Consider the following 18,160-nt stretch of genomic DNA (forward strand, 5'->3'; position numbering starts at 1 on the left):
TTAAGAGATCACTCAACCATTCGCCTGGCATAAGGGAATTTCCAGGTGGTATAGCTTCAATGTTGTGTCTCCTGTATCACTCAACTATGATGTAGTTGTACATGTCTAGAAGCATTACGTATGATTCACTATAATGTTGTCCATGTGATCAATCTAGTGGAAAGAATTATTAAGTGGACAATGGAAAAATTGCTTCCCTGAAGCCAAATTCTTGACTTCTATTTGAGTAGCATGACACAGGGTTTTCTCCCAGGTATTCTTGCTATTAGCTATGGAGTACCAGCTGCCTATGGCTGTACTAACATCCAGGACTCCTGCACTTGCCTTGTGCAAGCGGTTTGAGCTAGTATATCCATAATTGTTTGGTATCACTGGCCATGACCTTGACCTTCCCCAGCTATTCCCTCTGCATGGGATCTGCATCACCTGACCCCCCTACACAGCAGAACCATTCTGCTTACAGCCCTCCATGCCCATAGGATGATCGGGTTTCACGTTCTTCCATGACTCCTTTCACGGAATTACCCTGTGCATGCTTTCAGAATTGAACACCAGTGTTTTCAGAGTGGAATTAAATTAAACCCCTCAGAGTTTATTAACATGTTTGACAATATTAAAATCAACCCAGAGATAGATATGTATGTTGATCATATCTAGTTATGCATGAACTTAATTTACACAAGCAGATTTACATTATTTAATGGCATTATTTAATTTCAGTTGGATATTTGATATCTTTTTATGTTTGCTTGTTTTAAGATAGATTTCTATTCATTGGCTTTATCGCTAATATGAAAAATTAATGGAGCTCTTATTAAGGTTAAAAGCACCTCAGAGAAGCCATCATTCTTTAGCTTTTCTTTTATTATTATTACTGTAATTGCTGACAAAGTTGTATTGTTATCCCTGACAGAATAAGAACTCTATTTTGCCTACCAGCAGGTTGCTCTTCTGCTCCTATTTGCACAGCAGCATTACAGCAGTTTGGGCATAGGTGGTGTGACGGGTTGGATCACAGAAACCTCCTTGGGAACTGCCAACTGATGTGCAAGACTACTTCTGCCCCTGCTTTCCTGCCCTGGCAACTTGGGACTTCAGGCCCCTGCCTGGTTTGAGCCAGACCTGCTAGCCTGCTGCAAACCCAGACCCAGGTCTGAACCACATCCCCTAACAGCTGTAGGCTTAATTGAAAGCAGCTTAAGAAGTGTTCCTGGCTTTAACACTCACATGGCCAACTCCCAATGGGGTCCAAACCCCCAAATAAATCCATTTTACCCTGTATAAAGCTTATACAGGTTAAACTCATAAATTATTCACCCTCTTAAACACTGTTAGAGAGATATGCACAGCTGTTGGCCCCCCTCCTCAGGTATTAATACATACTGTGGGTTAATTAATAAGTAAAAAGTGATTTTATTAAATACAGAAAGTAGGATTTAAGTGGTTCCAAGTAATAGCAGACAGAACAAAGTGAATTACCAAGCAAAATAAAATAGAACACTCAAGTCTATGTCTAATACAGTAAGAAAACTGAATACCGATAAAAACCTCACCCTCAGAGGAATTCCAGTAAGCTTCCTTTTACAGACTAGTCTCCTTCTAGTCTGGGTCCAGCAATCACTCACACCCCCTGTAGTTACTGTCCTTTGTTCCAGTTTCTTTCAGGTATCCTTGAGGGTGGAGAGGCTCTCTCTTTAGCCAGCTGAAGACAAAATGGAGGGGTCTCCCATGGGCTTAAATAGACTTTTTCTTGTGGGTGGAGACCCCCTCCTCTCTCCTATGCAAAGTGCAGCTCCAAGATGGAGTTTTGGAGTCACCTGGGCAAGTCACATGTCCATGCATGACTCAGTTCTTACAGGCAGCAGCCATTGTTTACATGTTATCTTGAACGTCCTCATGTAGACTTCTTATGTGGATTGGAGCCTTTCAAGATCCATTGCCTGTTAAGTGCTTCTTGATTGGGTACTTAACTTGCAAATTCCTTTCTAAAGAAGCTGACCAAATGTCTTACTAAGGCTATTTAAAATCAAACCAGCATACAGCCAATATTCATAACTTTGAATACAATAATGACACATGCATACAAATAGGATGAATATATTCAGTAGATCATAACCTTTACATAGCTATATTACGTGGCATAGGTTGCATAAAACATATTCCAGTTATATATACATTCATAAGCATATTTCCATGAAGCCTTATGGGGTGCAACGTCATAGGTGGCTAGTTTCCCCCACACCTCCTTTAGGGTTAGACTGTGGCACTGAGAGTTTCAAAGCTGCTCCACTCCAGGGCAAATTCTGTGGCACAATTCCTCCCCCAGCTTCATGGTATGCAGAAGTGCTGCAATTGTACCATCTCTATGGATGGTGCATCCTGGTCTGACAGCACACTTGTGCAAGCTATGTCCCCACTTCCTCCCTACCATTGCAGTTGTTCCTAGCCTTTGTGTGAGAGATGACTGAAATACTGGGTCCTTCTGCTTCCCCGAGTCCTATGCACTCATGGGAACCATCCCACTTCCATAAGTCATTGAAATGGGTGTGGTGCTATTTCCCTTCGCAGGCCCAATCTTTCAGACCTAACTGTGGCAATTTCCTGTTGACTAACAGCAGTTTTTCCTGAATAAGGACAACAGAATCAGGCCCATTAATGGTACATATGCGGAACAGACTGCCCCACATGGATGCCTGGAATAACACCCTAAAATCAGATGATGCATAAAGTGAGATTTGAAAAAAGAAGATGAGTAGTGAGGAGAATATCCTTTATATTCCAAAACTTTAGACCTTCTGAGACTACTTCATATAGTGTTTGCTAAGCAATAAACATCCTCAGAGATCCACACACTCTCTTTGGCTAATATCATTTAGAGGCAATTCCTTGGAAAAGTAAGAATAGGAGATCCTTTCACAGCTGTATCAATAATTTCCTCTCTCTAACATACACACACACAAAGTAAGCAGCTGACATGGCATGTCAAGCATGACATATTTGGCCATGAAAACAAAATATAAGCCACACTGCCCAGTAGCATAGACTTGGAACAATGCCATTGAAAAGTTGCTCTGTAAACTGATGCTACCTTACTACTTGGATTCTATGAAAGCTTTCTGGGACTTAATAGCACACCAGTATGATCACATTCCTGGTAGGTATTTCTGTTCTTGATACATGAGATCCATGCATGAGTTGAAAAGAGCAAATGAACATCAGGTTTACATCACCCCTGATATGTGGATGATTGATCACCCATTAAATCATATATAGTACTAGTCACAGCACATTGCAGTGTTAAAGAAGGATATGTGATTTTTCTACATGTTTAAGGAATATGTTGGAATCTGTATTATAAATATTGTTGCAGATTACAGACCCCAAAAAAGTGGGTTGGTTGAGGATACTGTTATGCCACCTTTACATTGTCCAACCATTGGGCCACTGAGGATTAGTATAGTACCTGGCACAACTTAGAGACACCTCAGGACTGCTCTAAATTATACCACTTGGTAATGGTTCCCAAAGGGCTGTTATGTGCAGGGATTGCTGGAATGTAAGGTACTCTGGCAATGCCAACAGCCCACCACTTTCACTGAGACGCTGGGAGCAGGTGGTGTAAAGCTCTGTTTTCCAACCCCTTTTTGTCTCTAGAGCCGCACAAAGGGGCCTGAATAAGGGCCCGACTCTAACCTCATATATTTTATATTTAATTTCTAGGTAGCTTTAGTGCTGGATTGATGGACCTGGAGACTGAAGTTTTGGTATAACCCAGACCAAATACCAACCTGATTTCCTCCCTTCATCCTTATCAATATTCCACAGTCCTGTTCTAGAGATGCCTCTGCTCACTTATGCTGATTCTGCATGTGGTGTGACTCTATTGACTACACAGGAGATAGTCCTGATTTACACCTGTAAATTAAGGTGGGACTGGGTCCTCCCCCAAAACTGAAGTCATAGTTCAGGCTCCTATTCTGTCTTTCACCTTCCTACTCAAGTAGCCAACACCAAATCTAGTCAAATTTTGAGAAGCCCTCCTAAAGTGCACCCAAAATATGTCACGAGCATGCAACTCTTTCATGTGTTGGTGCAAAATAGGTAATTTAATGCATAAAACAGGAGTGTGAGTGTCTGTTTTCTGAATTTCTATGTCATGCAGCTAACTCTCTTTCTTAGTGGTTTTTCTGCCACGTTTTCTTTGGAAGCATGTGAAAGCTTCTTATTGAACCCTGAGGATCAACATGTTGTATGAGCAGGGACAGAAGAGATCTGCACAGCTATAAAACTTGCAAACTCTGCAAGAACCCTTCTGAAGGCTCAGGAAAAGGGCAACACAGCTCCAGGAGAATAGAGCAGGAGAGCTGCACTTAGATTGGCATGAGCTGCTTAACAAGACTGAGCCAAGAAAATAATATGGACTTTGGTTATTTTCCCAGGAGCTCTTTGGAAGGCAGTGATTTTTTGACAAATTGTGCAAGTCCTAGAGATGGGTCTATTGTGGTCAGGGCATTTTTCTATTACCATCTTATACAGCTTCACAACTCTTCCTATCTTAGCAATTCTAACAATAAAAAATCATCAGATTTTCTTTTGCTATTTTAAATGGCTATTGTTCTACTGTATTTAATCATTAAGGAACCAGAAGGGACATATTTTATTGAAAAATGTTCATTTGACCCTCTAGAAACAGCAACTTGAAGCTTTATAACAGGCTATCCAAACTGTTTAGACAGAAATAAAGCAGCATGTTTGAAGCACATGTTCATCTTGGATTGTTTATGTTTATGACCTAAGTTCTTTGCAGTGCATTGTTATTTATGACAACTGAATGTATAATATTTTTGATTCAACACTGCTTTAGTTCTACAGCAGCTAACTGAAATCCATGGGAATAAAAAATTCAAAACTGAAGTGACTTGGCTGATTTAAGAGGTGGATTCCAGCAATCCTATTAGTCTGAAAGTAGAAGGGAGGAGGATAAGGGGTAAAGAATAGATGAAGCAGGTAACTAAGGGTTACAAATTAAAAATGTCTAAGAAATCTGGGAAAGAATCTTGTTGATGGCTTGGGATATATAAGAAATTTCAGGAAGTCACTGAAGCCATGGGAAGACACTCCAGGAATCTGACCAAACAAAAAGCCAAGAATTTTGCACGCAGACAGTTTTTCCTAGTGAACTTAAGGAAAACATTGATACTTGCAACTCTTTTGTGTCTCCTAAAACAATCATAGGTTAAAATATTTGCATGTTTTAAACAATTTCAGTTATATATATATATTTCTATGCTGTTTTAAAAACACAAAAAGACCAAATTCTGCCTGGTGTAAACCCAATGTAACGAGAAGTGGAATTTGCTACAGAATGCCTTTTGGCAACACAGCATGTGAATCTCAGCATTATTGTGAAAAAGAGAGACCCCCAAACTGACAAGCACTACTCTATAATTAAGGTTGAGGAAGTTCTGAGGTACAGAGGCAAAAGCTCACTGTGAATATGGGGTGGAGGAGTAGTAGTAGTAGGAGTTTGGGGAGCTACTGACACTCTGTTGTGGGGAGCCAGTTCCAGGCTGGGAAAGGGTGTTCTGACAATTTCTACCGCTGTTCCTTGGTAGCTGGTGCCCAGTGCTTGGGGCTCCCCTCTACCCTCAGCAACTGGTGCCCTGTGTACAACATCCCCCTCTCCTCTGTACCTCCTCCCAAGCCTGGTCCCTCAACACCTGCTCCTGCCCCTCCTTCCAGCCACGTGTCTCCACCAGGACCTGTGGTGGCTAAAAGGCAGGAAGAGGAGAGGAGCTAGCCGAGTCTCATGCACAGTGGCAACCACTCCAGCCCCTCTGCCATGTCCTGCTGTAACCTCTGTCAGATATTGTGGGTGCAGAAACATATTGCAGCCCTCCCAGTATTTCTCTTGTGGAGGTTGCAGCCTGCTTGGTTCCACCACCCCTGCTGGGTAATTTATCACAGCAGTCTACATTAAACTAGATTATGCCTAGCTATCAAGTATATTAAAGGATTCTGTAACCATTAGCAATATACAGTAAAATACTGTCTGTTTGGGAAATGGGTACAAAGTAAGGTGGGAGCAAGTTAAGAGTGAAATTTATTTATTTTTTATAAAAGAAAGTGAATTGAAAATGTTTGTTAGGCCAAAGGCCACTGCATAAAGGACAGCTGGGTTTCTGAGGAAGATGAGGGTCTAATTAGTCCAGGAAAACATAGGGAGAGAGAGAAAGGGGTAACAAATAATAAATATATCCAAAGGAGTTGAGAAAGGTGTTTTTAAATATGTTTCGTATTTTGTGTTTAATTTACTGAATATTTTGTCTCCAGCTAGTTATAATATAAGGCCCTGATTCTGCAATCTGATCCACAAAAATGGACATCCATCCCTAAGGACCTCAAAGGGACTCATTATTGGTATGTATAGATCACATTGCAGGATTGGGGCCCAACTGCCCAAGATCAATGACTGATTGCACTGGCCCCTAATGTTGTAGAGACTGTTATTAATTCCTTCGTGCGCTAGACATATTTGCTTAAAGACCCTGCGACCTTCCTGTCTTTTGTATTCAAAGCAATACTCCAGTCATATAAATACAACAGTATACTGCTTCCCGTTGTACTACTATTATGTATTTTGGGGGAGCTTTTTATTTAGAATGGATTAAACATCATGCGCTTGCCTTTGCTCTCCCTCCCCCCAAGAATTCAGCTCTCTGGTATTTAGTTCCTCTCAGGCTATTTTCCTTTCATTTGCCTTATTAGTAGGTAGGTCACTGGCTGATGCCACCTACTGTGGGCATCTAAAGGCTTTTTTCTTTTGTTTCTTTTGCTCCTGAAGCTTGAGAAGTTACCACTTTTTAGTAGTGATACACAAAAGGTATAAAAATAATTTTAAAATCCTTTGATAAGAAAAACTTTATACTGCACCTTATTTTTAAAGGCATGTATAGGTTACATTAACCACTCATTCAAACAGCTTAAATTGACTGGAGATGGTGAAAAATCCAAAAGTTTAACAGATATATGATATATTAATTTCCTCTCATTTTTACAGTTCTTTTCATCTAAAAAGGTTTGCTGTTTTCCACACTGTGAAACCTCTGGAAGCTGTGGTAGGTCAGAGCTCAGCTTTGCAGTTGAAGATGGAAGGACAATTTGGTATAAATTCCTATTTTTCTACATAACTCTTCCTTCATCCTTAATGAAGATATTCATATGAAGTTCACACATACAAACACACACATTTTCATCTCTCTATAGCCAAATTTTATCCATATACACAATAAAATCTTCCATAGTCCAAGCGATAGTTGGGTATGTATGCTAGGGCCAGGGCCAAAGACAGTTCTGGTATATGGAAGATGTTATGGTATTTATGGATATAAATTGCCTATAGAGAGGTGTAAGCATGTGTGTGTTTGTATATGTGAATTTCATATGAATACCTTCATTAAGGATGAGTAACTGTTACGCAAAAAAATAGTAATATCCCTCTATATAATATATACCTTCACCCATTTTTGGCACAGCTGCAACAGAACCTTTTCTGAGATTCTGGAATGTTCAGATAAGCTTTCCTGCTTTCTCCTAGTTTACAGGTGAAATATACCATAAGAAGAGTTATCTCTCAATCTGCCATCCTTCCCTTTAATCTTCTCCCCTCCCACCACATCCTACCACATCCTTTTCCTTCTTCCTGTCACTGGCTTTGAAAGGTCCCTACTAATACTCTTTCAATGCTAGACCTTGTCTTCTACTAGCTACTGACTTCTAATTCTCCCTTCATGATAACCTTTCTCTGTGTTTAATTTCAACCTCTCCTTCCCAAATGGCTTCTTTTCCTTTGCCTTCCATCACAACTTTATGCTCTGTTCTATAAAATTCCTCTGTCCTATATAATTGATCGCTTCTGCCTCTCCAGCCAACACCCCTCACCTCCATTTCACACTTGAGCTCCTTAAATATTCTTCCTATCCCAGTGCTACAGCTTACTGTCTAATGACCTGTTGGATCCTCTGAAATCTGACTTCTGCCCATTCCACTTAACAAGACGGCCCTCTTTGACCAAGTCCCAGACTTCTTCTCCATTATCCCCTTCTACTGCCCTTCTCATCCACTTCTCGCTCTTTCCTGGATTTTGTACTCAATGGATTCTCCTTCTGCCTCACTAGTCCCTCCTTCAGAGATGCTGCTTCCTCCCCCTTTCTTGCTTTTTGTCAGTGTTCCTTGGGGCTCCTTACTTGCCCCCTCCTCCTCTCCTTCTACACTGTATTCCTGGTAATCTTATTTGTTTTCATTGCTTCAATTACCACCATTGTTCTGACTATTCCCAAATCTACCCTCCACTTATAGCTTCTGCTCCTTGGTCCAGTGGTGCATGTAAGTATGTATCTAAAATGTATCCTATATGTTCAGCCTAAATGCAACACAGCAAAAACAGAGATTACCTCCTGCCCTGAAATCTCCCCTCTTTCTTCATTCTCTATCAACATCAATAATTCAGCCATCCTCTCCATCTCCCTGGCCTCCCTGATTCTCATATTAAACTCCTTTGGTCTATCAAACATCTCCCCACCAAAGTTACTTTCCTTATCTGTCACTCCAACTGTATCACCACACTTCTCCTTGTCTCTATCACTTTCTAATCTCTTTATATATGGTATGCAAACATCTTATCTTCATCTTCAAGGCCATAAGTGGTTCCACTCCCAGCATTGGGAATTCAACTTTCTTTGATGCTCCTTTCCTTATTAGTTTAACTTAACAAATCTTTTCTCATCACTTTGGGAACTACTATTTTTATACCTATCATTAGTACTTCCAAAACCATGGAAAGCTCCTCTTTAGATGCTGGTGAGAAGTGTTGGTTTCTCCATCCATTACTTTCAGTTTGTATTACTGCTTGTCGTGTTTTACCCTTAGCTGCTTCTCTTTCCAGCTCATCCCATATTTCTGGTGATAGAACAGGGGATGTGTTTATCAATTCACATGCACTCTGATTCCTTGTTACAGATCATGTGTAAGTCTGATCAGCTGGTTGTGTATAATCAAGCATAGGACATGCTCTTGACAATGTGTTTGCAATTATGGGGCAACATCTGATCTGGAATTCTAGGATCACATCATACTTTTGAACTTTGAAAGCTAACCACTGGATCTAGAACTGGTCAGAAATATTCTGACTGAACATTTTTCCACTGGAAAATGCTGATTCACTGAAAGCTAAATGTTTTGCATAAACAATGATTTCAACAAAAGTTTATTTTAAAAGAAAAATTGAAAAAAGCATGTCAATAAAGTCAAAACATCTTCTTTCAACCTTAGCCTTTTTGGAATGAAACATTTTGATTTTCCATTTAGAAATGACTTTTCATTATAATTGTTTTTATGATGTTATGTTAATATAATATAATGTAATGTAATATAATTAATAAAGTTAAAATCAGAATGAAACATTTTGATTTTATTGAAATGAAACATTTTGATTGACCAAAAATTGATTTTTCCCTCCAGAATTTGTTTTGCAGAATTTTTTTTTTTTGCTTTTTGTTTCATTTTAGAATGGAACAAATATTTGAACTCATTGCATTCCCTCCAAAACAAAAAGTCTGGTTCCCACCTTGCTCTAGCTGCATCTTTAGTGTATTCCTCCAAGTCTTTTCTTGTTTATTGCAGTCTATGGTATATGGGTCAGTTCTAGCTTTACAGCTACAACCACAGAGCTACAACCTTGAAACTTTGGTCAGCCACATGCAATGCCTTCCATCTTTTTTTTTAAATGTGTGTGATTTGCTTTGCCACTATCAAAGCATTCACCTGCTACCAAACTGAAGCATCTACACAATAGATTTTAGTATTCCATCATTTGAATAAGTGCTGCAAGTAGAGAAGATTCTGTGTTAGGAGATCTTTGCGAAGGCTGTGGAACAGTGGAAGGCATACCTGAAATAGGCAGAAAAAAAGGGAAAGGATTTTATTGACTGGACTTGTTTACACAGAAGATTTAAGACTGTTACATCCAGGTTTTTGTTTTTTTGGGGGGGGGGGGAGGAGTATAATACAAATTACTGAACTTTAAAGACTGGCATATGTTGCAGCTCTGATGTGTATGTTATGTTACCAATATGATGATGTCAAATGGATGGAGAGTAGAGGGCGAGGGATTTTTTGTACTTTTTTATGTTTATTGTTGTTCATATATATGAAAGGACAAATAAAGAGTCACAAGAAACAAAAACAAACAAAAAATTATACAACCCTTAGCAAACAAGAAAAACTTTCAAAATTAATTCATTTGTAGACTGGGCTAAATACCATAAAGACCTTTTCTAATGATCAGATTGATGCTAGTACCTGCAGGAAAAATGCTGATACCATCTGTGAATTTTTAGTAGTGATGTGACAAATGCATTTTTTTATTAATCAGGAACAGAGGAAAGGGTATCAGTACCCTGTGGAAACTGAATATGAATCCCCAGTACAGGTGGAAGTGTTGGAAAGTAGCTAGACATCAGGCAAAAGTTGAACAACTCATAGGTTGAAATGTATTTGAATAAACTATTTGGTAAATATTTGCTGAACAAATAATGAATATACAGTAATACATATGTATGTCAAAATCAGGCTTGATTTGCCAGCAAAATAGGAGGCTACTATGAATGTTATTTACAGTGAATATTATTTCCAATGAAAAATTGAAGCTTTAGTAGCTATGAAGTATAACCATCTCAACTAGATCTGGAGAGCCTCTCTCTACTATGTTATTGCACATTGTGATCTTTACATAGTGAGGTTTCTCACATGTGTTATTTGTCTTGTCATATTTGTGACTAGTCACATTGTCAAGTAACATCTTTGCTCATTTTCCCCCTAAACAGGTGGATTCCCCTTTAGCATACTTTTGTCTCTTCGTTTCATTTGAAGAGTTTTGCTTCCATAGCCAATATTTAATGTGAATTTGATAAAGGTTAAAATTTTCTGAAGTGCCCATGTCACACTTTCAAAAGAGATTTGGGCACTTTGGAACCTAGGAGCCAGATTTTCAAAGGGATATTAAGGCAATGGGACTTAGGTCCCTGCTGCTTTTTAAAATCCCACTGGTGCTTATCTGCATCTTTAGGCACCTAAATACCTTAAATCTGGCCCTAAATCTCTATGACTTTCAATGACAGACTATTAAATGGATGAATTATTTTTAAAAATAGGACTTAGGCACCTTAGGTACTCTTGAAAACTTTACCCTAAAGTTTAGTATTTCTATACTCTGGAGCATCATTGTTCCTTCATCATTCTTCGTTGTGAAATTGATACACTCATGGTGGGTACGGTCCATGATACTTGCAGAGTATGATACAGACAGAGGATTCTGTTCGGGGTTACAGGGAAGTGGGAAAGTTCTGTAGCTGATACGTTGTGAAGGAAACAGCTTAAAAGCAACTTTAATGGTAATTCATAGTTTTCTGTTGGCTCATTAGCTCTAACAGTGCAGAATACTACACTGCCCTAGTCAGTAGAGCTGTAGATTAGACATTAGGCGTTTGGAATTGGGTTTCTTGACAGCTGTTACAGCCAGAGCCTGCCTTCTTACATTGCCTTGGACCACTGGAAAAAATAATAACCACAGCACATTTAATTTCACTGTCATATAAATATAAGGAATGAATCAGTTAAAATTACTTCTGGAGTCTCATTAATAAATTTAATAATCTCTTTAGAAGTCTTTGGCAAAACACCCAGTGAGAACTGAGGGATTAGAGGCTTTAGATTTTAATGAGAATTGGTTGTTTGTGGTATTTCTCATTTTGTCACAATCCATTGTCAAAAGAATGTGCATTCAAATTTCTGTGCTTTGACTCACAAAACTGAAGTATTTGCATCATTCATATTGTCTAATTCTGTGAATTGTACTAGTCATTTTACATGTGTACATTTGATTTCATTAGCCATTGTTTAATTTCTTTCCCTTGTTTATAGGCAGTACATATTTTTAGGAAGGAATGCAATGCCCAGCTGTCCAAAATAAAAAATAATGAAAAGATCAAAGTAGTACAGCTTGGCAGTATATTACACAAACTATGTTAGGTATTTACATGTTTGATACCTTATTCTCATGACAGAGAGTTGCAAGAACAGAAAGTGGCATAACATCAATCTAGTTTTGTTACAAATAGTAATAAAAAGGGGAATTGGTGCAAATGCATCTATTTTCATTACAATCTCAAGATAGTAATGTCTAGGTCCTCTTCAGACGCGATAGCGAAAGGACCTTTGAAATGCTAGTGTATTCTTCTGTTAGTCACAAAGGTACTGTACACAGTAATTTGTTTCCTTCAGAGATGGCTATGCTATTAGGCCAACAGGAACTGATCATGAGGGTACCACTGTTGCTGAGATGGGGTCATGTAGAGTGGAAATATGAGCTCTATAACCCTTGATCCCCCTCCTTCCCTCTTTATTTCGATTCCTTAACAATGCATGGTTGGCAGACAAAAACAATGGAAAGTTCCAAGTTCTTTTGTTTGGCTTGGAAAAAACTCAAGACAGCTCAGTTTTGTTTTTACCTAAAACTATGTCTGGGTTTCAATTAAAAGGAGCTACTTTAAGTTTGCTAGTCTGTGAAACTCTGTTTGAAAAAAGCCATTGTTGCCCATCTATGATTGAAGCAACGAGCAATACAACTTCTCACCGTTTGTCATAATAACACTAAGTCATGTTTAATTTTAGTAGGCTAAGGATGGATGGATAATGTATTTTTCAAAAAACTGTGTAGTATTTTATGTCTAATTATTATACTACTACTTTAAAAAGCAAGATAATACTATATTAGAAGTCCTGTATCATGGAAATGACAGTAAGAGAAAGAATCACAGATTTCAATGGCAGTCATCTATGCAAACTCAGGTGCTTAGCAGTGCTGATGCATCCCTTGGCATCCTTTATGGAAGTGTTAATGTTTTACTGTGATGGGAAGTTGAATTACTTGTGAAATTAAAAGTAGTAAATTCAAGACTCCTAAAAACAGATAACTGGAATTTAAATATATACTATAAGTTAAGATTGGCAGAGCCAATTTCTATGTTTTACATACACCTGAACGTGAACCAGTAGCACGTATCTGAACACCTCTCCGACTTTGAGGTGGTTTTAGAATCTGATCCTGGATCAAATTTAATATCTTGAAAAATACAGATAATTGTACAATTGACTTCACAGGCTGGAATAGAAGTGGCTGTATATCAGAATTACGTTTTATGTTTAATCACAAATTGTGAATTAACTGGCACTAAGGATATTAATTGATCCAAATTCACTCAAACAGGATTCATATTTGCTCCAAACTTGGTCTGTTTTATCATGATCATTATTAATAATTTTTTCACCACAGTTAAGAATGGCATGTATTGTAGAACGAAGGGAAGACATGGGACAAAATCCTGGCTCCATTGAAGTCAGTGGCATAATGATGTCTGTAAGGCCAGGATTTCACCCATGCCTTGTTCTTAAGATTTTACAATCTTAGGTTATACTTCTGCAGTCCATCCCATGTTGGACAGTTCCTTGCACATGTGCAGAGCTCTCTGACTCCTGGAACTCTTTGCAATCATAAGAGCCTGTCTGCATGGAACAGATATTAGGATAGGTGTTTAACTTTGGACATGATACAAACAGGTGAGGTTATCAAACACTAAAGAAGGGATGTGATGAAGAAGAATAAGTGTTAATGTAATATGACTGTGCAGTACTCATTTAAGTCCTGTGGCTCAATAGTTTATGAAAATTAGCAAAACTTTCAACAATCTTACTCTCAATTTTACATTTGTAACAAAAACCCAGAACCAGGTTAAAGTCATTTGACGCTTCCTTGCAACCATTAAGCACAGCTCTAAATATTGATTTAGCTATATAGAAAGACTAGACTCCAAATTTTAAATTATAACCAGTTTTTTTTAAATGGTATGCCTGGGGAAAAATACTTTAGTCTGATTATCTTCATTTAACCCTAAAATGATTAGGCTTTATTACATCTGATGAGCTCTTATTGTTCAAGGGTTCTTTACATTTTGGTTGCAAGAACCCATGGGTATGCTGCTAAGAGGATAAAAAAATTATTCATAATAGACAGCTCTGATGAAAAAGTCATATAATAGGATAGCTGTAGACTGAATTATGAGCTTTTTTCCTTTTTCTTTTCCATACTTTCCCTTCTTTTAAAAGAAGAAGAAGAACCAGCCATAAGATTGGTTCTTAGAGGGGACAAGAACACCAACAAATAGAGAGCAATGGCATATCAGTTTATGTGAATGTTCATTGCCGGGCGTTTCAACCTGGAGGTTGAGAACAGTTATTAGAGGGTCAGGACCACACTGCTATTCCAGAATTCATGAATGGCAACAATGTCCTGGCTAGATCAGAGGAAATTACTGGGGGCTTCCCAGTGTGGAAAAGTTCAAGAACACATGGTTTATCGCCAACTGCATATTTTTATTTTTGAAGGCTGTGGAATGATGCCATATTCTGTCTTCTTTCAAAGCAGCAATAGGCACAGTTAGAGCCTTATGAGACTAGACAATAGCAAGGAAAAGAAGTGTCTTCTCCATCCTTGAACACAGCTGGGGAGGAGGAATGAGGTGTTCCTATGCAAGACTGGATATAACTGGAGGAAGTGGTGGGAGTGTCCATCTTCTCCGGGGGGCGCTGGAGAGGAACGCTCTCCTTTATCTCATATGAGACGTAGGAACAACAGCAAGAGGTGAGACTTCAAGTAGCAGAAGATTAGGTGCGGGCAGTAGGACAGGAGGTATAGAATTATACCATGCAGGAAGTAAGTTCTCCTTATAACTTGTAGTGTTAGCAGCAGAAGCACTGCTGACAGCATGCAGTGATTAGGGAAAATCCCTATAAATTCATTTTTTCCTGCATTTGGAGACAGAAGTACTTTTACACTTTTTTCTTCATTTTTGTATGATGATTTAAAAAGACCATGGGCCAAATTTTGCCATTGGATTTGAGCACCATCTCTTATCAACTTCAATGGAAACTGCATGCATGCATCCGAGGGTAGAATTTGGCCTGGTGCATGGTTTTGATTCACTGTCTCTTCTTTAATGTTCAAAAACTTTAAAGATTATTTGGATATAATACCTGAAAGGAAAAACAATATCTGAAAAAGGATAGGGAACAATTATTCTCTGTTTCAAGAGTGAACTGCCTTAAGTGAGCAGAAATCAGTCACAGGAGGCTGCCTGCTTCACTTATTTTTCTGACTGCTCTAGGCAAATAAAGATTAAGCCATTCTTTTATCAGGCAGGCCCTTTCCCCACTATAAAGATATAATCAATCTAAACCGAAGGCAACTTGCAGATGTATAGAGGTTTTTTGCAGGTTTCAATGCTACCTAAAGACATACATTTTTAGGGTTAATTTTGGTTTGGCCTTAACTGCAACTTATTGAGCAAAAATGCAGGTCAAAGCCAAACACCTGAAAGAACATTTTATTAATAATTTGCAAAACAGTTAATGAGTCATTTGTATAAATAACATCTATTGCAAAAAAATGTTGAAAGTAATGCAGCATTGTAAAATGTTGGTATCTACTGTACAAGATAGTTTCTTTTGCTCAACAGAAGATCAAAATGATGATTGATAAAATAAACCTTTTTCTCATTGAACCATTTCAACCCTTTTTACATTTAATCTTGAATCCTTTTTTTAACCAGATTATGGTTTAGAGATGTGCCAGAAAAGTTCAGGTATCCTAGGTTGCTTGTAGAGATTAGCAACATTTATTCCAATATAAACTCTCACCCCTTTTCTCCCCACTTCTAATAAAGTGGACCTTAAATCTGAACCAGTCTCAGGTTTTGTTCTGCAAAACATGATTGATGTTATATTTCAAAACCCAACTCAAAAATCACATGCACCTCAGTTTATCCATAATAGAGGGGACAAAAATAAAACCTTTTTTTCCTGAACTCAGAAAAAAATCTGAGTGTCTTCAGTCTTTGGTGATCAGAATAAAAGGGAATATAGACTCAAATTACCAATGGTCTGAGTTTAAAAAAAGCAAAACTTGGCCTCTTTTCCCCCTTTCTAGCTATTTTTGTGATTATTTAAGTGTTACTAGACCTTAGTTGTGTACATTTAAAAAAAAAGAAAGCTACATGGAGGCACAGAACCAAGAATGGTCCTAGGGTCCAATGGAGGCTTTTCTTTAAATTAAAAAAGTTTACTTCAATCTTATATCAAGACCTGCTGATGGTGCTGTTCAAAGCAAAGCAGCCATTAAAATGGATGAGACCATAAGAGAAGTGGAGATATATCAGAGCCTAGTACTTTTACGCCGACACAGGTTACCTCGCTACCCTTGCTATACTTTCTATTTTGTACTTTACAACTTATTTAACTTTTGCCCATTTGGGGCAGTTCTTACTTAGTTTTGAAGTTAGTGGGAGTTTGTCTGAGTAAGAGTTAGTAAAACTGAAGGGCCCACGTGAGCATGCAAGATCTGCACATAGCAGGAACATCACAATGTGCAAATATTTCCCTCCCATGCATGAGTTTGGGAATGTCAATGTCTTCCATAGTAGTGTTCTCCCTTTCCCTGCAGAGCCATGGAAGGTTCATTGGACTGGACTTATGGGAAGGAATGGGCAGGCTGGAGGTGGGGGGAGACAGAGCGACATAAATTGACCTCTCTCCCGCTCCGCCTCTAGCTCCATGCAGATTCCCCTAGAAATATGATATAGCCTGGGATTTGGATTTTCATGTACCCATCTTATGAAGAGGGGGCCTCAAGGGCTCTTTCCAGCTGGAGACGTCTCACTCCCAGGGAGGAGGGGTCTACCAGCAATGCGGAGCCAGCACAGAGGCCCAGAACCTCTGCATGGATCTTCCTTTTTCATTTTTTCTTGGCATTTCCAAACTAATTCCTATTTTGCATTAGAACAAATATAATGAATCTTATTAACACATTTTAAAGGACCAGTCATAGGCGTGGTTGCTGCCCTTGGAGGAACTCAGGGATTGCTTCCTCGGTGCCCTCACTAGCCCCATCTAGACTAGGAAAAAGAAAGGATGTGTTTGTTTGAAACATGTTAGCCAGGGCTTAGAGAGGGTGTAACACATTTTAAAGGTGTTAGGAGCCTACAATTGACCAGCTAATACTTTAAAAGAACCAAAAGCAAACGCCACCTTTTTTCAAAGTTGAGTTAAGGCCACAGAGGCCACATCACTCCAGGGGTGGTGAGGAGGACATAGATCACAGCCCGATCCCCTTCCATACAGGGGCTGGAGGGAATATGCACCCGGGGCAGAAAAGATCTTGGGGAAGGATTATGTTTCCCTGAGGCACAATCCCTCCCAGTGATTCCCTGAAGGAGGAGCAGCTCCACACTGTTCCCAACCCTGGCCTCTTGCCATATTCACCCAGCTCAAACCAAAATGCATACCCGATATGATAGCATTTGAAGTAAGGCACAGGATCCCAAAGACTGGCGTTTTGGATACAATCTCATTTCATTTTAAGTTCAATGTTTTCATTTTGTTTGGTACACACTGAACTCAATGTGTTGTACAATCCACACATTGTTAAACACTATAAATATTAAACTATTCCTGATAGATATAAATATTACAGTTGAATTTATAATTGGAACACTACTTTTAACACTTTCTGTGTTTAGTTTTGTTGTATGTTGGAAATCATCTTGCTAATGCTAAACCAAGGTGAAGCCAAAAGATCATGTGTTTCCTGCAGTGATTATAGCAATAGAGATGTTTGACTTTTCTTTTGCGGAAAATGCTGTGAATTTTTAATCATTCCTAAAAAAAAAGTTAAGTGAATTAAAAGAGTTATGGATAAGCTATTTTTCATACAAAAAGGCTAGCATTCAGCAGCCCATATTCATTAACACACCAGCATTTTGCATTTAATTATTGCATTTCATTCACACAGCAGATAAAGATGGTAAATTAGTTCAATTGCAGATGAGAACTCTGAGCTATTAGACGCTGATTTGTCTGTCAGCATCCAGGAACTTGTGGCACAAATTTATTAGAGCATAAGCTTTCATGGGCTATAGCTTTCCCTCAGAGTGTGTCCCACTTCGCTTGCCTCAACTTTCTATGGTTACTTCAATTGCCAACATTTAAAGAC

At 38.7% G+C, this 18,160-nt stretch overlaps 1 long non-coding RNA gene across 1 annotated transcript in view; it reads right to left on the minus strand.

Annotated features, from left to right (window-relative positions):
- Positions 1-1,393: 1,393 nt before the first annotated feature.
- The window catches only part of LOC135973674 (uncharacterized), a 58,061-nt gene continuing 41,294 nt past the window's right edge, over positions 1,394-18,160 (minus strand). Inside the window, exon 2 of the long non-coding RNA XR_010590625.1 lies at positions 1,394-9,948. This is a non-coding gene — a long non-coding RNA (uncharacterized LOC135973674). The remainder of the gene's footprint in view (positions 9,949-18,160) is intronic.

This window comes from Chrysemys picta, chromosome 9 (assembly GCF_011386835.1).
Source record: "Chrysemys picta bellii isolate R12L10 chromosome 9, ASM1138683v2, whole genome shotgun sequence".
Taxonomy (NCBI): Eukaryota; Metazoa; Chordata; order Testudines; family Emydidae; genus Chrysemys; species Chrysemys picta.